Below are 18,793 nucleotides of genomic sequence, written 5' to 3'. Positions count from 1 at the left end.
CTTTCCTTATCACAGTTTATCATTCTAATACAGGTCACCTTCCAAAAGCTGGAGATTTGCTCAAAGTACACACTGGTAACTTTATTATAAAGTATCTATTGTTTATTTACCACTCGCCAGGGTGTATGGAGTGTTAGGGGAGGCATAGTGCCTCTGGTGGGGAACATGTTGTGCTCCTTCTGGGATAGTTTGTCCACATTTGGTCCCCACTCTGCACTCAGTTCTCACCTGTGTCTCCTAGCAGCTGCCAGCATGAAACAGCAGTCATACCCTGGGAATGGCTTTGATTAGCTGGCTAAACTAGGTGAAGATGGTTGATGGGCGGATTGAGTGGAAGAGACCAATAGTGGGTCCAATGGTCAAGAAGGCAGGTTCTGCACATGCTGTAGAGGGAAGTGAGGGGCAAATGGCGCTTGTCAACCTGGGAAGGTAGCCCATCTAGGAGAAGGAAAACTCTGATCCTAAACCTCTGTTTTGGGGGAGATCATTGGGAATAGCAAATGCCAAGGAGTAAACCCTACAGAAATCCGGAGTGGAGTCCCTAAGATGGCTGGATGGTGCCTTATACACCTCCTTGGTGGCAAATGTTATTGCTCTGCTTTCCTTTGGACCACATCAGCAAGGCTGAGAGGGAGGTTTTGTAATCTGGGCAGCCCAGGACACTGCCCAAGCTTGCGCTGCTAACGTAGCAACTTGATTTCACTCCTAGATGCGCATTCTGTTGTCTCTCGAGACAGACTGATGTCAACAGCAGCCACCCGCCAACTTTATTCTTCCCATTCCCTTACTTTGTTTACCATATAGCCCAGCCTTCCTCAGCCCAGTGCCCTTCAGATGCTTTAGACTACAGTTTACATCTGTCCCAGCCAGTGCAACACAGCCCCATTCTGAGTGAGGCTGAATGATTGTAATCCAAAGTATCTGAAGGGCTCCAGGTTGGGGAAGGCTGATCTAGCCTGATGACAAGTTCTGTAACTTGCACACTATTCTGTGACTTTTTGCTTGGCCTAAAAAAGGTATTGCTGCAATATGGAATTTGAAATCCTTCCTGAAGTGTGTCTTTCATATGATGCACTCTCAGCTCCTGCTTTGAACACCCTGTAATTTATAACACAATTTATAACAGGAGGAAGGGTAGTCTGTGTACCTGTCGGTACTGAGTTATAATATTAAGTATATTTCAGATATTTGAGCTTTATTGTAAATTGCAAATGTGAACATTTCCTAATTTTCAGAAGTCTTTTGATTTTGCTGGGAAGCAAATACCTAAGTGTGACTTCAGAAGACAGTTTTTCAGGTTTCCTGGTCCCAAGGTTTTAAGGGCTTTAAAAAAGGAAGACCAGTGATTTAACTAACACCATGGGCCCAGGATACCTGAAACACTGTCCTCTTCTACATGCCTGTACCATATGAGCTTCAGAGGCCCTGCTCTGAGTGTCTGCACCAAATAAAATGAAGGGGATGGCTACCAGAGACAAAGACGTCTCAATGGTTGCATCCAGGCACCAACTTTATGGTCAGTTTGGCCTCAGTTAAAGGCTTTTTGAAATCTCTCAGGCATTAAAAAAATCTATTTTTAATGTTCTGAACCACTGCTGCAGATTTTTGGTAGGATGATTTTATTCTTTCTCTGTTTTTATGCTGCTGTTTTTATGTAAATGTTATGGTATGATATTGTGTATTTACCTAGATTTGCATGCTTTATTTGTGAGCTGCCCAGAGAACCATTTATTTTGTGATTAATTATATAAATACGGAGTAAATTCTTATTTTGAACTAAGGTTTTATATGTTTGAGCTTTACATGTGTCAAGTTTCCCATGGCTTGTTTTCTGCCCAAGATGTTAGCCTTTTGAAAATAATGGCTGCAAGCCATGGCAATGATCCTAGGCAAATCTTGGGTTCGCACATTCTCCCCTCTTCATTTGTCCTCCAGTGAGCCCTGAAGAGTTCAGAGGTTTTCACTCCTGCTTTCTGTTAACAACAGTTCAGCGTTGCATCCAAATCCTAAACTGTGGCTAATCTTAACTGTGGCTTGTTGAAATAAGCCAGCTCCATAACCTACTGTTCCAAGTGTGCTTCTTTGAAAAGAACCACTGTTAAGACTAACAGTTTGTTGTGTTCAGATGAAACAGCAAGCTGTGGTCAATCAAAGATTGAAGCAGATGTTTCCAAACTCTTCACAAGTTCTGGAAAAGAGAGTTAGCATTGTACATGCCCAAGGTACAGGCTCAAACTGGGATGGTTAATCACTTACAGCAGTGAAAACATGTACCTCTCCTCTTATTAGGTGTAATTTTTTACCAAATCCCCACCCCCAGCTACTGTGCTGATCTTCACATTTTTAATATTGGAGTCTGCTTCTGTAAATGCTGTCTCCATCTTCATGCTGAAAGCTGCTACAACTTGTTTTTCTTTACAACTAATAGGATGGCTTTTGTAACATTCTCATTCCCTGATGGCATGCAGGAAGGAATACTGTATCTAAATCAGAGCTTTCCAAATTTTTCATGTTGGTGACACAATTTTTAAACATACTTCATTTCGTGATACAGTAATTCAGTTTTATTAACCCCTTTCCAGCCCTAGGAGGAGCACGGGGAGCGCTCACGTGACACACCTACAAACTGTAGCCAACACACTAATATGTTGCAATGCACAGTTTGGAAAGCTCTAAATGTTTCCAGAATAGTCGCTAGTTTATTTCCTTTTCTCCCACTCTCTGTACGATTTGGGTATTAATTTATCAGCAATATGGTGAAATCCAGTTGTGTCAGTCTCTAGTGAAACACACTTCTGATTGTTTGATGGGACTATTCTGCTCTCTCTTTCCTCCTAAATCCCCCTTTGTGTTCTCAAAATGTTCTAGAATGTTGGGGGACCTTCCAGAGTAAATTTGGGTGTGAGTGCACAAGAGGGAGGAGAAATCCCATTGTGTAAGCAGAAATCCGATGGTGTGACGTTGAGTCACACTGGATATATACCGGGTGCTACTGAATTGTGCTGCATTTTGCAGCAATTGCTCAGCAGATTGTATGCCTAATTAAAAGCTTTGGAACCTTTATTGTGGCTTTGGCTAGCATTTCAATAATTCTGGAAATTGATGCATTTAGATACTTCAACTAGTTTACATGCCCTTTCCATGGTGCAGTCATTCTTGCTTTCCCAGTATTTCTGACATCTACCTGCTAATTTGGAAAGTGGCTAGCTTTAAATCCTATCCAACATTAGTCTTGTTCCAAAAGTGATAAGCGACTAAACAAAAAAGATGTGATGTTTTCAGAATAATATTTTGCTTTAGATAAACCAAATTTGTTGTTGAGATTTGCACAATTCCGCTGTTAAAATTAGGCAGTAACAACAGTCAGAATTTGTGATGGTTTGGATCACAGTGTACACTTTTTCCAGCCTAGATTTTGATGAAAGAAAGGGTGTGAAAAGAGAAATTTGAAGAGCAGAATGTGTAGGTAATGACTGGTCATGTAAGCAGATGTGCTTTAGAGTTATTTATGTTGTCCACTACATTACAAAATTGACAAAGTGTGGTTTTTTAAAAAAAATAGAATTGACTTTAAATATTACACTGTGTTTGGAAAAGATTTGCTTTTTATCTAATGTTAATGCTATCTGTTCATATCACTATTTATGGAGACTTTTAATCATGAATTAATGAGAGGAAGACACTCTTCTAAAAGGAAGGAAGGTTTTTAAAGATAGGCACTCATTTTTAATAAGTCCCTTTTATTGAACATAGCAGGCCCTACTGTGGATATGGTGGTGTTCAGTACTTTTTTTCAAAAATAATGTTTGGGGTACTCTCATTTTCCTACTCATATTGAAATACTTCCCCTCAATGAGGCCAAACTTAGATTCACAAAATGTTTAGGGGTATGCGTACCCCTGCGTGCCCCCAGGAAAAAAAGCACTGGTGGCGTTTATTCCACATGCAGTGTAGCTACTAGGCACACTCAGTGTTAGGGAAACTAAATGTAGATTCTGTAAGGTTTCACGTCATTAATGTTAACACTGGAACTTCAGGTGATGTTTTGGCAGTTCACTACCTATGTAGCTGTTGGGGAAATAAATCTAAAATTTTGGCATTAGTCCTTGGTAAAGTTAAAAACCTTCTGCTGAACAGCTATTTTTTAAACAACAGCTTTTTACCAGTAAAGAGAGAAGCAGAAAACTGAACTAGCATGTTGGGAAAACAACATTTTAGTTCAAAATGATTTGTTTCCCTTACTGATCTTTTTGTTTCCTTGTGGTGGTAATCCATTGTTTTTGATCCTTGAAAATTGTAGCGACATCTAGTATAGAACTGATACTTTCTTAGTAATGTTTTGTAAATGTTTAATTTGATAGGAAATCATTCTATTGCTGTAGTAGAAAAAATATATTTAAATACTATGTCTTTTAAACCTTGGGACTTTTTCAGAAAGCATCTATAATCTTTTATTAGGAATCTTTAAAACTTTTTCCATCTGACCAATAAAACTATTTTTTGCTTACATAGAAATTAGGTAAATTTTATGTAAGTTGACTTTATACTGAAATTGAACCATTCACGAAAAAATATTTTCAACAATAGGTGGTTAAAGCATTATTCCTAGAACAGAACTATTAAATGCTGCAGTTACCACTTACAGTAAGAATAGGAAAAGTAGCTATTTTAGTAATTTCTACCTTTGTGCTGTCAAAATGCTACACTTTCAGTTTACTGAGAGGCTGAGCTTTGTCACAAAACATTTTTGATGCTTTTCAGAACATTATTTTCATTGTGTTAAGGCAAAAATAAATGAAACCTGAATTTTATTGTAAAATGGGGGCATTGTTCCTTTTGAGATAATATTTATTTGTACATCTTGAAGAAAATGTGTACTTTGCAGCATCATAGTGTGAAGGGTTGCTCGTAAGAGAACTTTAATCTTACATACGTGTAAAAACATTGGGCAAGATTTAAGCAGAAAACCGTTTTAGTAAGTATAGTTGAGATCTATTAGGAGCTCTAAAATATACAGGGAAAGTTCATGTAATCATCCTACCATTAAAAAACTGTACTCAGTTCTTGTGATGATTGTTACAGCTTTGTACAGCACACACAGGTTGCATATGGCTGTTATTTTCAAAGATCATTATTTTTTAATCATTGTTATTCCACCATTTGATATTCTCTAAAATAGATGGGATTTTCTTACTTCTAAGTTCAAAATGAAATCTTGATTTGATTTGACAATCTAACATACATATTAAGATGATAAGTAAATTAAGTTACAATTTTCCAGAAGGATAGATTAAGTTAGTCATGCCACAGCAAATTAAATTCATAGGTTGGTGTCAAAAAAAATATGACTTCTGTCCATGCACTGCAGGACCATTGAATTGGTGAATAACTTTGGAATGATGTAATATGTTCTGCTTTTCATGGAGAAGAATGCACCAAGTTTAAAGCTGCTGCTGCTTTATTTTTAACTTTTATTCTTGCTTTTGTTTATGGGAATGTTAACATTATTTAAACATAGGAAGAGCTTTTTGTGCATGAATTATAACACTGTGCACCCTGGAGCTGTAATAAGCAATGGGAATCCTTCTACCCCTCTTCGCTAGGAACAGCACATGCATATGGATATTTGATTAAAGGAAAAAAAGTTAATCTTCTTTGCAGTGTAATGTGGATACTCTTGAATCTCTTGATTATTTAAAAAAAATTAATAAAACTAATAAAGTTTGTGTGGAAATCTCTGGTGATCTAGGCTAAGTATACCTGCAGCCTTCACAGCCTCCTTTTATCTGTGCAGATTTCTCTGCCTATTGTGGACCATGGCTTTAACTAATTTAAATTTCCCATGGCTTTGGGTTGCAGACTAGGTTTTCTGCAAGAGTGCCCATGCTTACATGGTCATATATTCTGGGTGACTTTTTCCACTTTCCCCCCTTTTTTGTCATTTTGTTGATTGTTAAAGGGGAAATTTTTTTTCCACTTCCCTCATCAGTTTGATCTTTCTTCCTTATCCCCATCTATTAATGTTTCTTATAGGTTGGTGAAGAAGCTTTGCATTGTTGTTTGAGCTGTGAGGTTGGGTGGGAAAAGTAATTTAGTCTCTTTTTTGTGTTTTTTTACGTAAAATTTTATAACAATTAAACGGAGTGCAGATGTCCCCCTTTGGAAAAAAAGATGATGGCAACAATGCGTCAGATCTGCTTTAGCAGTTGGCAAAAGTCAGTGTGAGATAAGATTAAATTATATGTAGACACAGTGTTGTCATTATAATTTGATAATTTGTTTGTTGTCATTCTGGCCAAGTGGTGGCAGAAGCAAAGAGAGGAATCTAACTATGAAAAATAATCCAGAACATTATTTGAAATGAAAAGAAGATGTAAAAAGATTGGAATAGCAATCCTTTGAGCATGCTAAACATGTAATATTAGTGTATGAGAGATAGTTAATAATATAAATTATTGCGAAATATAAGGTGGAAGGAAGTAGTTGAACCTTGGTAAGCCTTGACATTATTAGATTTACATTTGTAAAAAAAGCCCGATGCATTGTGACATACAGTGCCTGACTTCAATACATTTATGATAATATCTCCAAACAAGGGTCGTAAAAGTTGGAGTTTGTGTGTTTATTTCTGTGCCTTCCCTGCCTTTATTCTGTGCTTTCTCTGCATTTATTCCAATAGTTACTGGTGAGTAATGGCTTCTATACAAGCTTAAGAAAGAGAGACAAGCGGATGCATTTGCTTCGCTTTGGCCATCAAACAGCACCCTAAATAATCACATTCCGATAAAATTTTAGTTGTTGATTTAATTAGTTCTGACTAATATTTAATAGATACTGTTGCAGATAGCTGTTGTGAAAACCTGTCCTTGAAAGAAACATTCTTGCACCTCATGCCTAAAACAAGCTCTGCCAGGATAAGCTGGTCTTCAAATAAATTCATGACCATGGTTTTGTTTTGTACAGTTACTTTGTACGCTGGCATCTTCTAAAAATAACGTCAGTACTTGGATCTTATTGTATTTATAAATATAGTGACAAATATTGGGGTCTCGACATTTGCATAGTTGCCTGGAATAAAATAATAATCACTTCCTCATCCCCAACCTCTGGTGACATTTTTGTTCTTTAGCATGTTAGAACAACAAAAGTCATAGAGTACTTGACATTTTCATTCATATAATCTTACGTTTGTCTACTACAAGCCAGTATTACACCAGCATTTGGTTAGCCTTGCTATTCTATCTTTTAAGCCCCGCCTCAGAACACCCCCCCACCATTAAAAATGGAGAAGTCTTATGTCATCCAAGCAGTGTTTTCATTCTCAAAGTCCCATGACTATGGAGTGTGTTTTAACATAAATATACCTGCATTTTATTTGTACCTTGCAAAATTTGGTAGTTCTATTTTGATTAGTTGATTGATTTTTTCCCCTGCAGAACTTTAACGTGTTAATACATATGGTATAATTATAGTATTGAAAATGAGAGGGGCAAGAGGACTGACAGAGTGTTCCAAGAAAACCTAATATTAAGATAATTTCACCCGTAGCTTTTAAAAATCCCGACTCTCATCTCTTGTGCAGTGCCAATCTGATTAAATTCTGGGAAAAGAAGAAAGCATGGCAAAATCTACCACAGCTCCTCTAAATATTATCTTTTATCATGCATGTGTGGCCCTGCTAATATAAAGTTATGACATCACAATGCTTCTCGCTATAAAGTTTACTTGCCCTGATCCAAGCCTGGAAAAGGCCTCTCTCCAGGGAATGTCCTTCTTTCCTTCCTCATGTGTAAAACGGTGGTTTGGGAGACCATATCCAGGCCAGGGATTGAGCACACTCCTGAATGATACCTTTGCAGCCAGGCACGCACCCCGTGATCTATTTGTCACCTCTTTTTGGTGGGGTGTATGTGTGTGCGGGATTAAATGATTAAATGCAGGCACCCCCTTCTTCCCTTCATCCTTGGCCACAGCAGGGGGTAAAAGCTGCTGAATTCATACTTTTTTACCAGAAAAAGAAACCGTGAAACAGTGAGCAAATCTTTTCTCTAACACATTTTTTAAAATATAAAATGTATGTTTTCAATCCGAGATACGGCAATCACATGTGAATGCATTTTCTTCTTTCCTCTTTTTTTTTTGCATATACTTGTGGGCCCTTCAGCCTCGTGAAGTAAATCAGTCTCTTGACAATTAAATTATGCTTCTATATAGTATGCACAATTACAATAATGGGGGAAAAATTTGCTGTGTAATGTAGCCCTGGTGGTCATTATTTTATATATCCAATGTCCACTGTTAGCCTGACATGTATTTAACAGAAGAAAAAAAGTTAAAAGGATTAGATAGGGTCTGCGCACTGTTCAGGGAGACAATGATAGGATATGAGGAACAACATTCAGGGCAGTTCACTGAAGCAGAGAGAAATCAGTTTACATTTGTAGTATGTGAGTTCTTAAAATATTCTCATGTAAAGAGGATTGCTGCCAATTTGTATAATGTTATGACTTAGATTCTTTATGGCGCAGAGCCCTTAAACACATCTCTTTCAGACATCTGAATTGATAGAAGTTGTGGGGTACATGGGCAATGGTGAACAGGTTATCTAGCTATAGAATACAGTTGCAAGATCTATATTTCTCAGTTTTAGATAGATTACATTTACTCTCAAAACAATTTTCATCATACTGAAATTGATGTAGTGGCAATTCTATAGATTAATCTTCATAACCCAATGATGGAAAATATCATCATGAACATTATAGATTTCTCTTGCTTTTATCTTTGCTAATAATGTCCCTTTCTTTGCGGGAATTTGGGTGTAAGTTTCTGTTTCAGTTGCACTAAAAAAAACAAAAAATTGCTGACTTTGTGATGTGATTCATGAGAGAAGGTCTAGCCATAACCTGAAAGTAACCAGAAATATCACCGTCCCGTTTGTTTGAAACTGGGTTGTCAGGTTTGAAAATGGGTTGTCATGACAGGTTAAAACAATAAATATGAACTTTGAGCTGTTGCCCTCCTAAAATATGTGCCTCATCATAAAGACTTAACTGGATTTGCCTGCTAACTATAACTTCTTGCAACTTTCAGGAGTGTTTTCTGGCTGTCGCAGCAGTAACCAAACTCTGTAAAGGATATTTTTATATTAAATGTTTTAATGTACTGTTTCCTGTGGCTTTTGAGATGTTTTAAATCTAGTGTTAGATCACTACAACAACTAGAACAAAGTTTCTGTGTAGCCATTCTTTGCTGTACCTTTCTGCAAAAAGACTGTCAAATGTATGGGACTAGCCCACTCCTTTGGAGTTGTTGAGCAGGGGGTGGTGGTGGGAGGACATGATCTCAGAAGACTCAAAGGAATTCTTTAAACTTCTAGCAGGGCCAAGGGGTCAATGTCAGATTTAGTCATGCTGTTATTTTAGCCCAGTCGTCCAGAGAGATGGCTGAAAAGTGAGTCTTTTATTTCTTTTTTGTGTGATTATTAACAGGATTAAATGTAAGCCATTGTGTACTTAGTACCAATTAGTTTCTCATCTGAGAGGTTCATTATGATTTTTTTTTACCCGGTACTCGTCTTGTAATATTTTTTTAGTGTCTGGTTATGTCTGAGGGTGAAAGGAAACAATTCTAGAGCAGGCTTTACTGCGGTGTTTGATTTTTCGTTTACATTAAGTTACCAACATCCTGCCTTACGGAAAGTTTTGCATTGAAATGTCTTAAAGTTTTCATCTTCTGCCCTTCATCTGAAAAACACTTCAAACCAGAAATATAACATTTGTACGTGTGGGAAACCAAGAGTTCATGAGGCTGTATATCATTTGCCCAAGCTTTATTTTTTTAATGCAATTTAATTTTAGAGCTCAGAACCTAATGTTAAAGGCAAACTTTACTAATTTCTTCCTTTTTAAATATCTTATGACTGACGTGTTCTACAACTTACACTTGTATTAGAAGTGTTTAAGGATTTGTTAATTGCAGTTTAGTATGCTAGCTAGTATTGTGCTTTTAAGAAAATAGATATGTATGTGAGTATGCAGGAGCATTTAATATATTTGGGTGATACGTAGTTTAACCACAGTTTAGATACTGGCTCAAAGTAAAATATTTTCAATACCAAACTCTATTCTGCAACTTCGGAGCCACATTATTAGTATCTTAGCTGAAATTTAGGGTGCTGGTGGTTTGCTCATGAATAAATGGTTTCAGGGCTGCATCTGTCTTAAACTGTTTTAAATGCAAAAGCTTTATTTAAAAAAACACTTTCCCCTTTTCTCTCAGATATCTTCTGATTTGTGGAAATTGCTAGCCATACTAAATTGAGAATAAGAAGTATATTCTGTCACATAGTACAGGAGTTTTAAAGATGTCTTGGTGAACTGGAAATTTTTACCAATTGCATTTTTTAAATCTATAAAACATTTTTGCTTTATTGGTTATTTCATATTAACATTACCAGCATGTAAAATGTTCTTCCAGTCATCAATTGTTGCTATAAATTCAGAGATTAATTGGTTTGTATCCCACACACACACCTTCAAGGGTGCAATTCTTTGTCATTCAGTTCCACTGAAATCAAGAGAAATAATAATTATAGCCAGAGTAGTATTTTATACTTGTACACATTTTCAGAAATAATAGTAAATGGATTATGTGTAATTCTCTAATCAGTGCTTCTGTGTATAAAATGGGAAGCGAGATGTTCTTGAAAGACTATCCTTAGGGATGTAATCCTTTCTTCATTTTTAACTAGCTATTAAAATCTTCAGTAGTAGAATTTTAACTTCGGCAGAATTGCCATTTTATTCCATTCTTTCTCTTTCCTTCCTCAAAAGCCAAAGGATTTGTCCACATAAGATACTGACAAAGACTCAGACCTGTAGGCTTTTTAGAAGAAGGCTTTATGTTTATTGTAACAATAGGTAAATAACCTGTTTCACTTGTATCTTGATAGGTTGAGAGAGAGAAAAGCAGGAACTATTTTGTGTTTCTAAAACATGCCAGCTGTTAAATGTTTTCTGCTGTTATGCGCCTTTATGGAACTTGTGCCTCTTTGGTAGTGTCTCTAAACTACAAGTAATATTTTAGGTGTTTGCCTATCAAACGTGTAATTAGAGAGACTTGGTTGTACAGAATAAGAAATCTTGAAATGATCAAATCAAATATTTGCCTCCGAGTCTTAATATTTGAATGGGTATACCTTTCTGACAGTTCTTGCATAAAGAGATGACCTATGACATGGTACTGGTACAGCAGTTGGTACACCCCATTCAAAACGCCAATCTGTTGGCATATCTTGGTATTATATTACAAGTGAAACTTAATGCTAAATATGCTTTTCTTGAACATGCTTGCAGTATTTTTCTTTGACAATATACTTTGGCTACAAAATAATGGATTTTAGAGAGTAACAGGGTCTGTGAAGCTGATTCTGGTTTTCAGAGCATCTTGAAAGCACAGTAGTAAGGTGAAGGGTTTTGGTTTTTTTTAATGCAAGGGAATAGTAATGGACATGTCAAATAACTTGATGACATAATGATTTGCTAATATAAGATGCCCTGATGATGATCCATTGGCCACGTTCAGAGAATTCTGTCAGATTATTAAACTGAGATATACACAAGGGACTGGATTCAACAAATTGGGGTCTCGAATGGAAGCCCACGCAAAGACTTCTGCTAGTGAAACAGGGCTCCCCCAGTACCCCAAATTGGCTTGGGAGAGTCTGGAGAACCTCTAAAATAGTGTGCAAGTAGGAGAGGTGTGATCGTTCTTTCAGACAGTCAGAAATGCTTGTGCTGACAGAGCACTCTCCTTTAGTGCTACATTGAATACCTCCCAAGCTTATTGTCTATATGTGTAGCCTCTTTTCTACAATTAAACAGATAGTGTTCAATGTACCTTAATATCCCATTTCATCTGATCAAGGAAACTATGGTTAGCAGCTTCTGAACAAGCTAGGATCTTACTTAAATCATGGTTTGGAAGTTAGTTTAAGATCCTGGCTTGTTCCCAAGCTAACCATAGTTTCCTGGTTGGATGCAATAGGACACTATGGTTCATTGGACACTTCCTGGTTTATTTGCTGCTAGTGTGAAGGTTCTTTTTGTAGAGGCAAAAGGCTTGTCTGTATCTTAGCATAATAAGCTGGGAGATGATCATCTGAACCAGGCCACTATGACAGTTATCTTAGAGTAGAAGCAGAGCATCTTTCCAAAGCAGTAGGCATCCATCTTCCATTTGGACAGCTCATGATTTTCATTCTAGAGGATAAAAATATGTATAATTATAATAGAGTGTTAGAAAATACTTTTATCAGAAAATAATATCATTGGCCATGTTGGTACCCAGTACATGAATTTTGGCATAGGTGACAGTAACTGTAACATTTTTGATTAAAATGCTAATAAAATTGTTGAGTTATGTAGAGCTCTTAATAGAGAAAGAATAATGGAAGACATGTAATCTTTTGGAGTTAATTCATGATGATCCCTCACTTGTTGTCATCCTGTGCATAATTTTAGTCCAAAGATGAAGTGGAATAGAACTTGCTTTACCTTCCTGGCATGGTCTCTTCTGAATTTAGGTATCTCCCTCCACTCCCTTTATCTTGGGACTAAAACTCTTCAGGCAAGACACTAACTGAGAGAGCATCATGAACTGTCTCAGATGCATTTGTATGTGTGTTTAGGACCGAGTCAAGAGATTTGCTATGTTATCACTAGGTATTCTTCCAAATTTTAATGGTGGTGATACAGAACTCTGGTCTGTTAATACAAAATGGTTAAGTAGGGGCTGATTAAGGAAGTATAACTAAATAGTGCAAAATTTAACCATTTTACAAGCCTCTATGGATACAGTTGATACATAACCTACTATGAAATCCTTTCTTATATATTTGGCATACTTTTAGTTGGTTTTTTTTTATTCTGATGGTAAGCTAAAGAAAGCATAAGTTCTTTGCATCACATTGGGAGAGAACTTGGAAGAGCTCCATATTTGTGGGTTGGTGGTATTCTAGCTAAGTTAAAACATTCATGATAAGCATAATAAAACATTGAGTGGCACCATACTAAATTTATGAGAAAATGTGAAATAGCTATGAAATTTCCCAACAGACCTTGTTATTGTTAACTAAGATTTTTAGTTAACAATAGAAGTGTACCTTATTAATTGATAATAAATTTGAAATAATTCAAATTGTTTACTTTATTCTGTTACAACAGAGGAACCACTGTTAAAGGGAATTTATAAGTTGGGTTGGAGAAGATTAAGCAAACCAGTATAATTTATACCCCCTTGACTACATGACCAGCGTGTAAAAATTATTTGCATTTTTCAATGCTCTGAATTTTATGATACAGTTTATGGCTTAAAATGTATCAGAATTAGTTTAAAAATATTTTAGAGTTAAAATAATTTAGCAACATGTACACTGAGGTAAAATTCATATTTTTACCCATTTTTGTACAGATTTTTTTAAAAATTAAGATTAATGCAGGAAAGGGATGGAATGTTCATACGAATGAGTACATGTTAAATTGACTCATCCCTCTATTGCTATTTGTAAGGTAGTATGTCTGCCTTTACCTCATTGAAAGCAAGGGACATTTGTGGCATTAATCTGTTTCTATTTAGTCCTATTTGCAAGGACACTGAGGGCTGAACTGGTATATCTGAGATTGGTCTCATGATCTACCCCCCCCCCCCGCTAATATGAATGAAAAACAGCATGGGGGTTGACTAGGAGCAGTTTTCACTTCCCCAAAATGCTTTCCATATTAAATTAGCTCTCTGGTGGTCTGTGTGAGGCAAGCTGGGTGATCAATCAACCAATCTAATACATAGGTGGCTCTTAAATAACTTCCTTGAAGGTTAAATCCAAGATCCAACGAAGAAGGAAAGTAGTTGCATGAGTTCAAGGGGCAGCCCTCATGCCATGTGGCAAATGGTTTTGAAACTGAGGTGAATTCCAAAAGCAGCCTGTGAGGTGTCTTAAAAGGCCAGCTGTTTAATTTTTTTAAAAAATTCAAATTTCTGTTTGGATTATGGTGTAAGTGCTTAGAATGTTTCAGAAGCAGAAACTGCTGCCTCAAACTGTATTTCTAGATGACATGGGGAAATAAATGTCCATGGTGCTCATTTAGTAAAGGCATAAATAGTCGTAACTTGCCCCAGTTATATATTACAATACAGTCATACCTCTTGTTACGTTTGCTTCAGGTTAAACCTTTTCAGGTTGCGTCCCGCGGCGACCCGGAAGTACCGGAAAGGGTTACTTCCAGGTTTTGCTGCATGTGCGGATGCTCAAAATGACGTCACACTCATGCGCAGAAGCGGCGAATTGCGAGACGCGCAGATGCGGGTTGCGTTCTGCTCATGTTGCGAACGGGCCTCTGGAACGGATCCTGTTCGCAACCAGAGGTACCACCGTATATGACCAGTCATTTTTATTATTTTTGATATCAAGGTTTGCTCCAGTAATATATTTCCCTATAATGGACTTCCTCCTATTTATTTATTTGACAAAGTAATAATCATAAATAAGAATAAAAATGTGCACCCCACCACCGAGACCATTCCATTGTAACTATTTATATAGGAAAAACAAGTTTAATTCAGTGTAATTAGTAGAGGATCATGGATTCCGTTGAAACAGCTTGTAAGGTGTAGGTTTTATTTACATTAAATCAAGATTTCATTTTAAGACAGGCTGCATAACAGTGCTTCTGAGCAGTGCTTCTGGGAGGACTTCTGCATACTGAAAATCCCTGCATTAATGTCATAGGCTGTCATGTGGTAGAAGTCAGGAGATGGAATAACTGAGGGGGAATACCTGTAAACACCAGTTCCAAAACAATCACAGCCATGAGGATGCTTGACCATGTTGAGGCATGCAGATACAGCAGTAAATACCTGAAATACAGTTTCACACAGCAGAAAAAACGGTATAATTGTTACAATTAAAATATATTTTACAAATTCAAAGTAAGTTTATCTGGGTGATATATAGATAGGGCCAAATAGATCACCAGCCAGTTTTCTGAGAAGACCAGTGTAATGGAGGTAGTGAATAGTGATGTCCTTCAGGCTGGTCATGTTCCTGTGGTTGCAGCTTCCAGCCATGGTTCTGTAATTACTGGAGTTCTGCTTGTAGCTGATTTATTCCTTTGGTTGCCCTAATGATCACTATTCCATCCGACATATTTCTGTTGATTTTGGAGAGAGTAGATCTTGAGATTGATCACAGGAGCAGTGGTGCTGTTTGTCTTTACCAGCTTAACAAAAAATGGGAATCTAGGCTTTTGGTGGAGTTTAAAGGGCTTCTTGTAAAACAGGATTGGGGAAGACATGGTCCTCCAGATGTTGGGTTCCAGCTTCCAGCAGCCGCAGTCAGCATGAACAGTGGTCAGGGATGAAGTAGTCCAGCAACATTTGGAGGTCCACAGGTCCTGCACCTCAGCTGCAATTGCTTGGGATTTTCAATCTGGTACTTGAATCCTTCGCATAATTTGTCAGCGCCAACATGGCTGCACAGTTTCACTACGAAATACTTTAACAAGCAAAGCAGCACCACACTTTGAAGGCAGCTTTCTGATGGTGCAGCCCGTTGGGTGTTGATGCCTTAGAGCAGCTGTTCTCAACCTGTGGGTCCCCAGATGTTGTTGGACTACAACTCCCATCATCCCTGAGCTCTGGCCTTGCTAGCTAGGGGTGATGGGAGTTGTAGATCAACAACATCTGGGCACCCACAGGTTGAGGAAGGCTGCCTTAGAGGTTGTTTTGTAGCATCTGTAGTGTTCTTGCAGTTTCCCAGCCAACTGAGAGTGTGTTGGGGAATGGGAGAGGAGATCTATAGGACTATAGGTCTAAATATAATGTGTGCTCAGTATGATGATCCTGTTTTGTTTGTTTGTTTTAGTATGCTTGATAATCAGGGGTTTTTTTTTACTCAGAGCTCCTTAAGTAAAAAACAATGAAAACCTAACGACACAGCTAAATTAAAAGGTATGAATATAGGTTCTCCCCACGAAAAGAGATAATGCCACCCTTCAAATTAATGGCAAAAAACATGGACGAAACTGAAAAGGCTTTGTTTGCCTGGCACCTAAATTGGCATTTAAAACCCATGAATTGGGTTTCCCCCAGTTAAACCTGTTGTCAAACAGTGCAGAGTGCCCTGATTTTTGCAGGGCAGAAAAAATGGAGAGAATTGTTTGGGGATTTATCTGCATGGACCCCTGCATTCTCTGTGTAGCACCCCCCCCAACTTATTCCCGTTTAATCTCTTGAATTCTGCACAAGTTTTGAGAGCTTGCCAAGTGTATGATAGTGGTGGGCTGGATTTGAGAACTGCTCAACTTGCCAGAAGGAATTTCTAGTAATTGTGACCAAAACCAGATCTTCTTAACAAAGATATCATTCTCCTCAATTCCACTCCCCCAATAGTAAAGGGCCAGGCCAAGATAGCTTTTTGCAGTCTGTCGAAGGAGAGCGTGTGTACCTCAAAAGAATCAGACTCTTGCAAGTCTTGGATTATTTGTGTACCATACATTCAGCTAAAGAGACTAACTGGGTTACTTGTGGCTGTCATTTTCAGTGGAATTTCAGTTCATGACATCTGCAAATTGCACCTGGTTTTTCACTGTAGTCTTTGCAAAGCACTATGCATGAAGCTTTCCAGAGAAGAAATGCTACAATTGGACATGCAGTTTGTGTAGTATTTCTTTTGTAAAGCAATGTGTGAGATTGCTTAGAGGCAATGCAGGAGAAAAATAAGAGTTGTTTGCCTGTAAGCATGTGTTGAGTTGTCCTCTTTATAGAGGCAATGACCAATTAACGTGTGCCTGAAAGATGTGCACGTGTGAACACCACCGAACCTGGAAGTGACCCAAAATGTCACAAAAATGTCATGAGAAGGGCATAACGGGGGTGGAGCGTAACCAAGTGGTGTGCTCTTATACGTGCTTAGCAGACGTGTGTGGGGGCCAGGAATGGAATCCCTGCACGAAATGGATGTCAACTGTAGTTGCACATTCCATCCTCATTTCCTCCTGTAAAGGGAAATTCTAGGCTTTTGCAATAGTTGGAACCTATAAATGATTATGGCTTGGTTCTGTGCTTCATGCGTAGTATGTCAAGCAAATGAGAGGACCACCTCCTGATCTTGTGAACTCTGGAAATTCTAATTATGTTGCACAGAAGAACACTAAGCAACAGTTCTAGGGTAGCTACTTTGCTTCTCATTATTTTAAAGCTTAAGGGAAAACAGCCACCCAGATTCATAGAACATTGTATCTCGAGGATTTTATTTCTTCCAGAAGTATATCCCCATCTTTGTGAACGTATTTTAGTACAAATGGCCTTGCAGTATATAGAGTGAGTCCCCACATCACCTCCTAAAGGTGCAGAGCAAAAACTGATTGCTTAAAGAAAACCTTGAAAGCTGTGTTCCAGTAGAATTACATGCGTGTAGTTTTTCCCGTTCATTACTGTTATGTACTAGAAATAGCATGGGCTTTCTCCAGTTTTCATTACAAGAAGTGAGCCTTGTGTTAGCAAGCTACTGATGCTGATGTGAACATAGAATTGCTCTAGTCAAGCAATCTTAATTTTCAGAATTCTGTAATTTAGCCTTAGGAGACTTTAAATCTAACGATAAAGTGTTTTATTTTTTAATCCACAGATCATTTTAAACTATAGATTTAAATTATTGCCATTGAATTAATTCCCAGATACACACATTCCTCTTCACACTACAGCCTTCTAATGATAAATTACCATTGAATTTGGTGAATTCAAAAATCTCCTGCGTTCAGTGCAGTATTTTATTATGTGCATCCCATCACAGAAAGAGAACTCAAGAAGATGTGTTATCAGAAAAAAAAATACAGTAATGTATCCCTGGGTCCTTCTGTTTGTCTGCTCAGTTTTGTACCTTTATCCTTAGGAAAAAACATGAGATGATAATGCACATTTGTGGTTACTGGACTAACATAAACTAGTCATTGGAAACATAAAATGAGAATAGCTGGGAAATGGTGGAAGATTTGATCAAATACTGCTAAGTTTTCTGTGTGTTTCATTATGGTAGTGAAATATGAAGTTCAGTAATTGCATAGACACATAACTCTTTCTCATTTGGTCATGTTCAGTTTGAATGGTTAAGCCCCATAGAAGGTCAATGTGTCGCCAAGAGTAGTTTATATTACAGAAATATGTGTTTTATATGAAATGTTTGTTCCAATGTCTCTGTGATAGACATCTCAAATAAAGGTTTTTACAGTTAAAAAAAAACCATTATAAATTCCACGGATCTTAATAATTGATCATGTTTCTCATTTTAGTTTTGAATCTAAATTGTAATATTTAAATATTAATTGCTGTGGAATAAAATTATTGGGAAAGTTGCATTTTTCTGGGAGAGGGCAGCAATTTTTACTTTTTAATGGAAGGGGGTGGGGCGGGAGGAGGAGGAGGAGGTATGAAGGCTAAACAGTAGAGAATACTTCCAGTTTGCTCACTTAGCAGATTTCCACGCCATCTTGCAACTGAGTGATTCCCAAGGTAGTTTGCAACAGGTTATGCTCATGCCTTCCCCCCACCTGACCCTCAAATTTGTGCACACAATTCTTGGAGACAGGAGGTCCATCTGTTGGCCCTCAATCCCCTGACCAATGACAAATACCAGAGTGTACGTCTTCTCAGCTCTGCAGTCTTAGGGTCACTGACAGTTGAAGTTCAATCGTCTTTCTGGCAGTAGTGAGGGAATTGGAAGCAAGTTATGACATCT

General features: G+C 37.6%; 1 protein-coding gene across 3 annotated transcripts in view; it reads left to right on the top strand.

The window, feature by feature from the left end:
• The window catches only part of ZCCHC7 (zinc finger CCHC-type containing 7), a 127,859-nt gene that overhangs the window by 10,801 nt on the left and 98,265 nt on the right, over nucleotides 1–18,793 (top strand). The gene's annotated exons all lie outside the window — the stretch shown is intronic.

Source organism: Podarcis bocagei (genome assembly GCF_964188305.1).
Source record: "Podarcis bocagei genome assembly, chromosome: 17".
In the NCBI taxonomy this organism is placed as follows: Eukaryota; Metazoa; Chordata; class Lepidosauria; order Squamata; family Lacertidae; genus Podarcis; species Podarcis bocagei.
The sequence above is the reverse complement of the archived record's forward strand: the minus strand, read 5'-3'. Positions and strand labels throughout refer to the sequence as shown.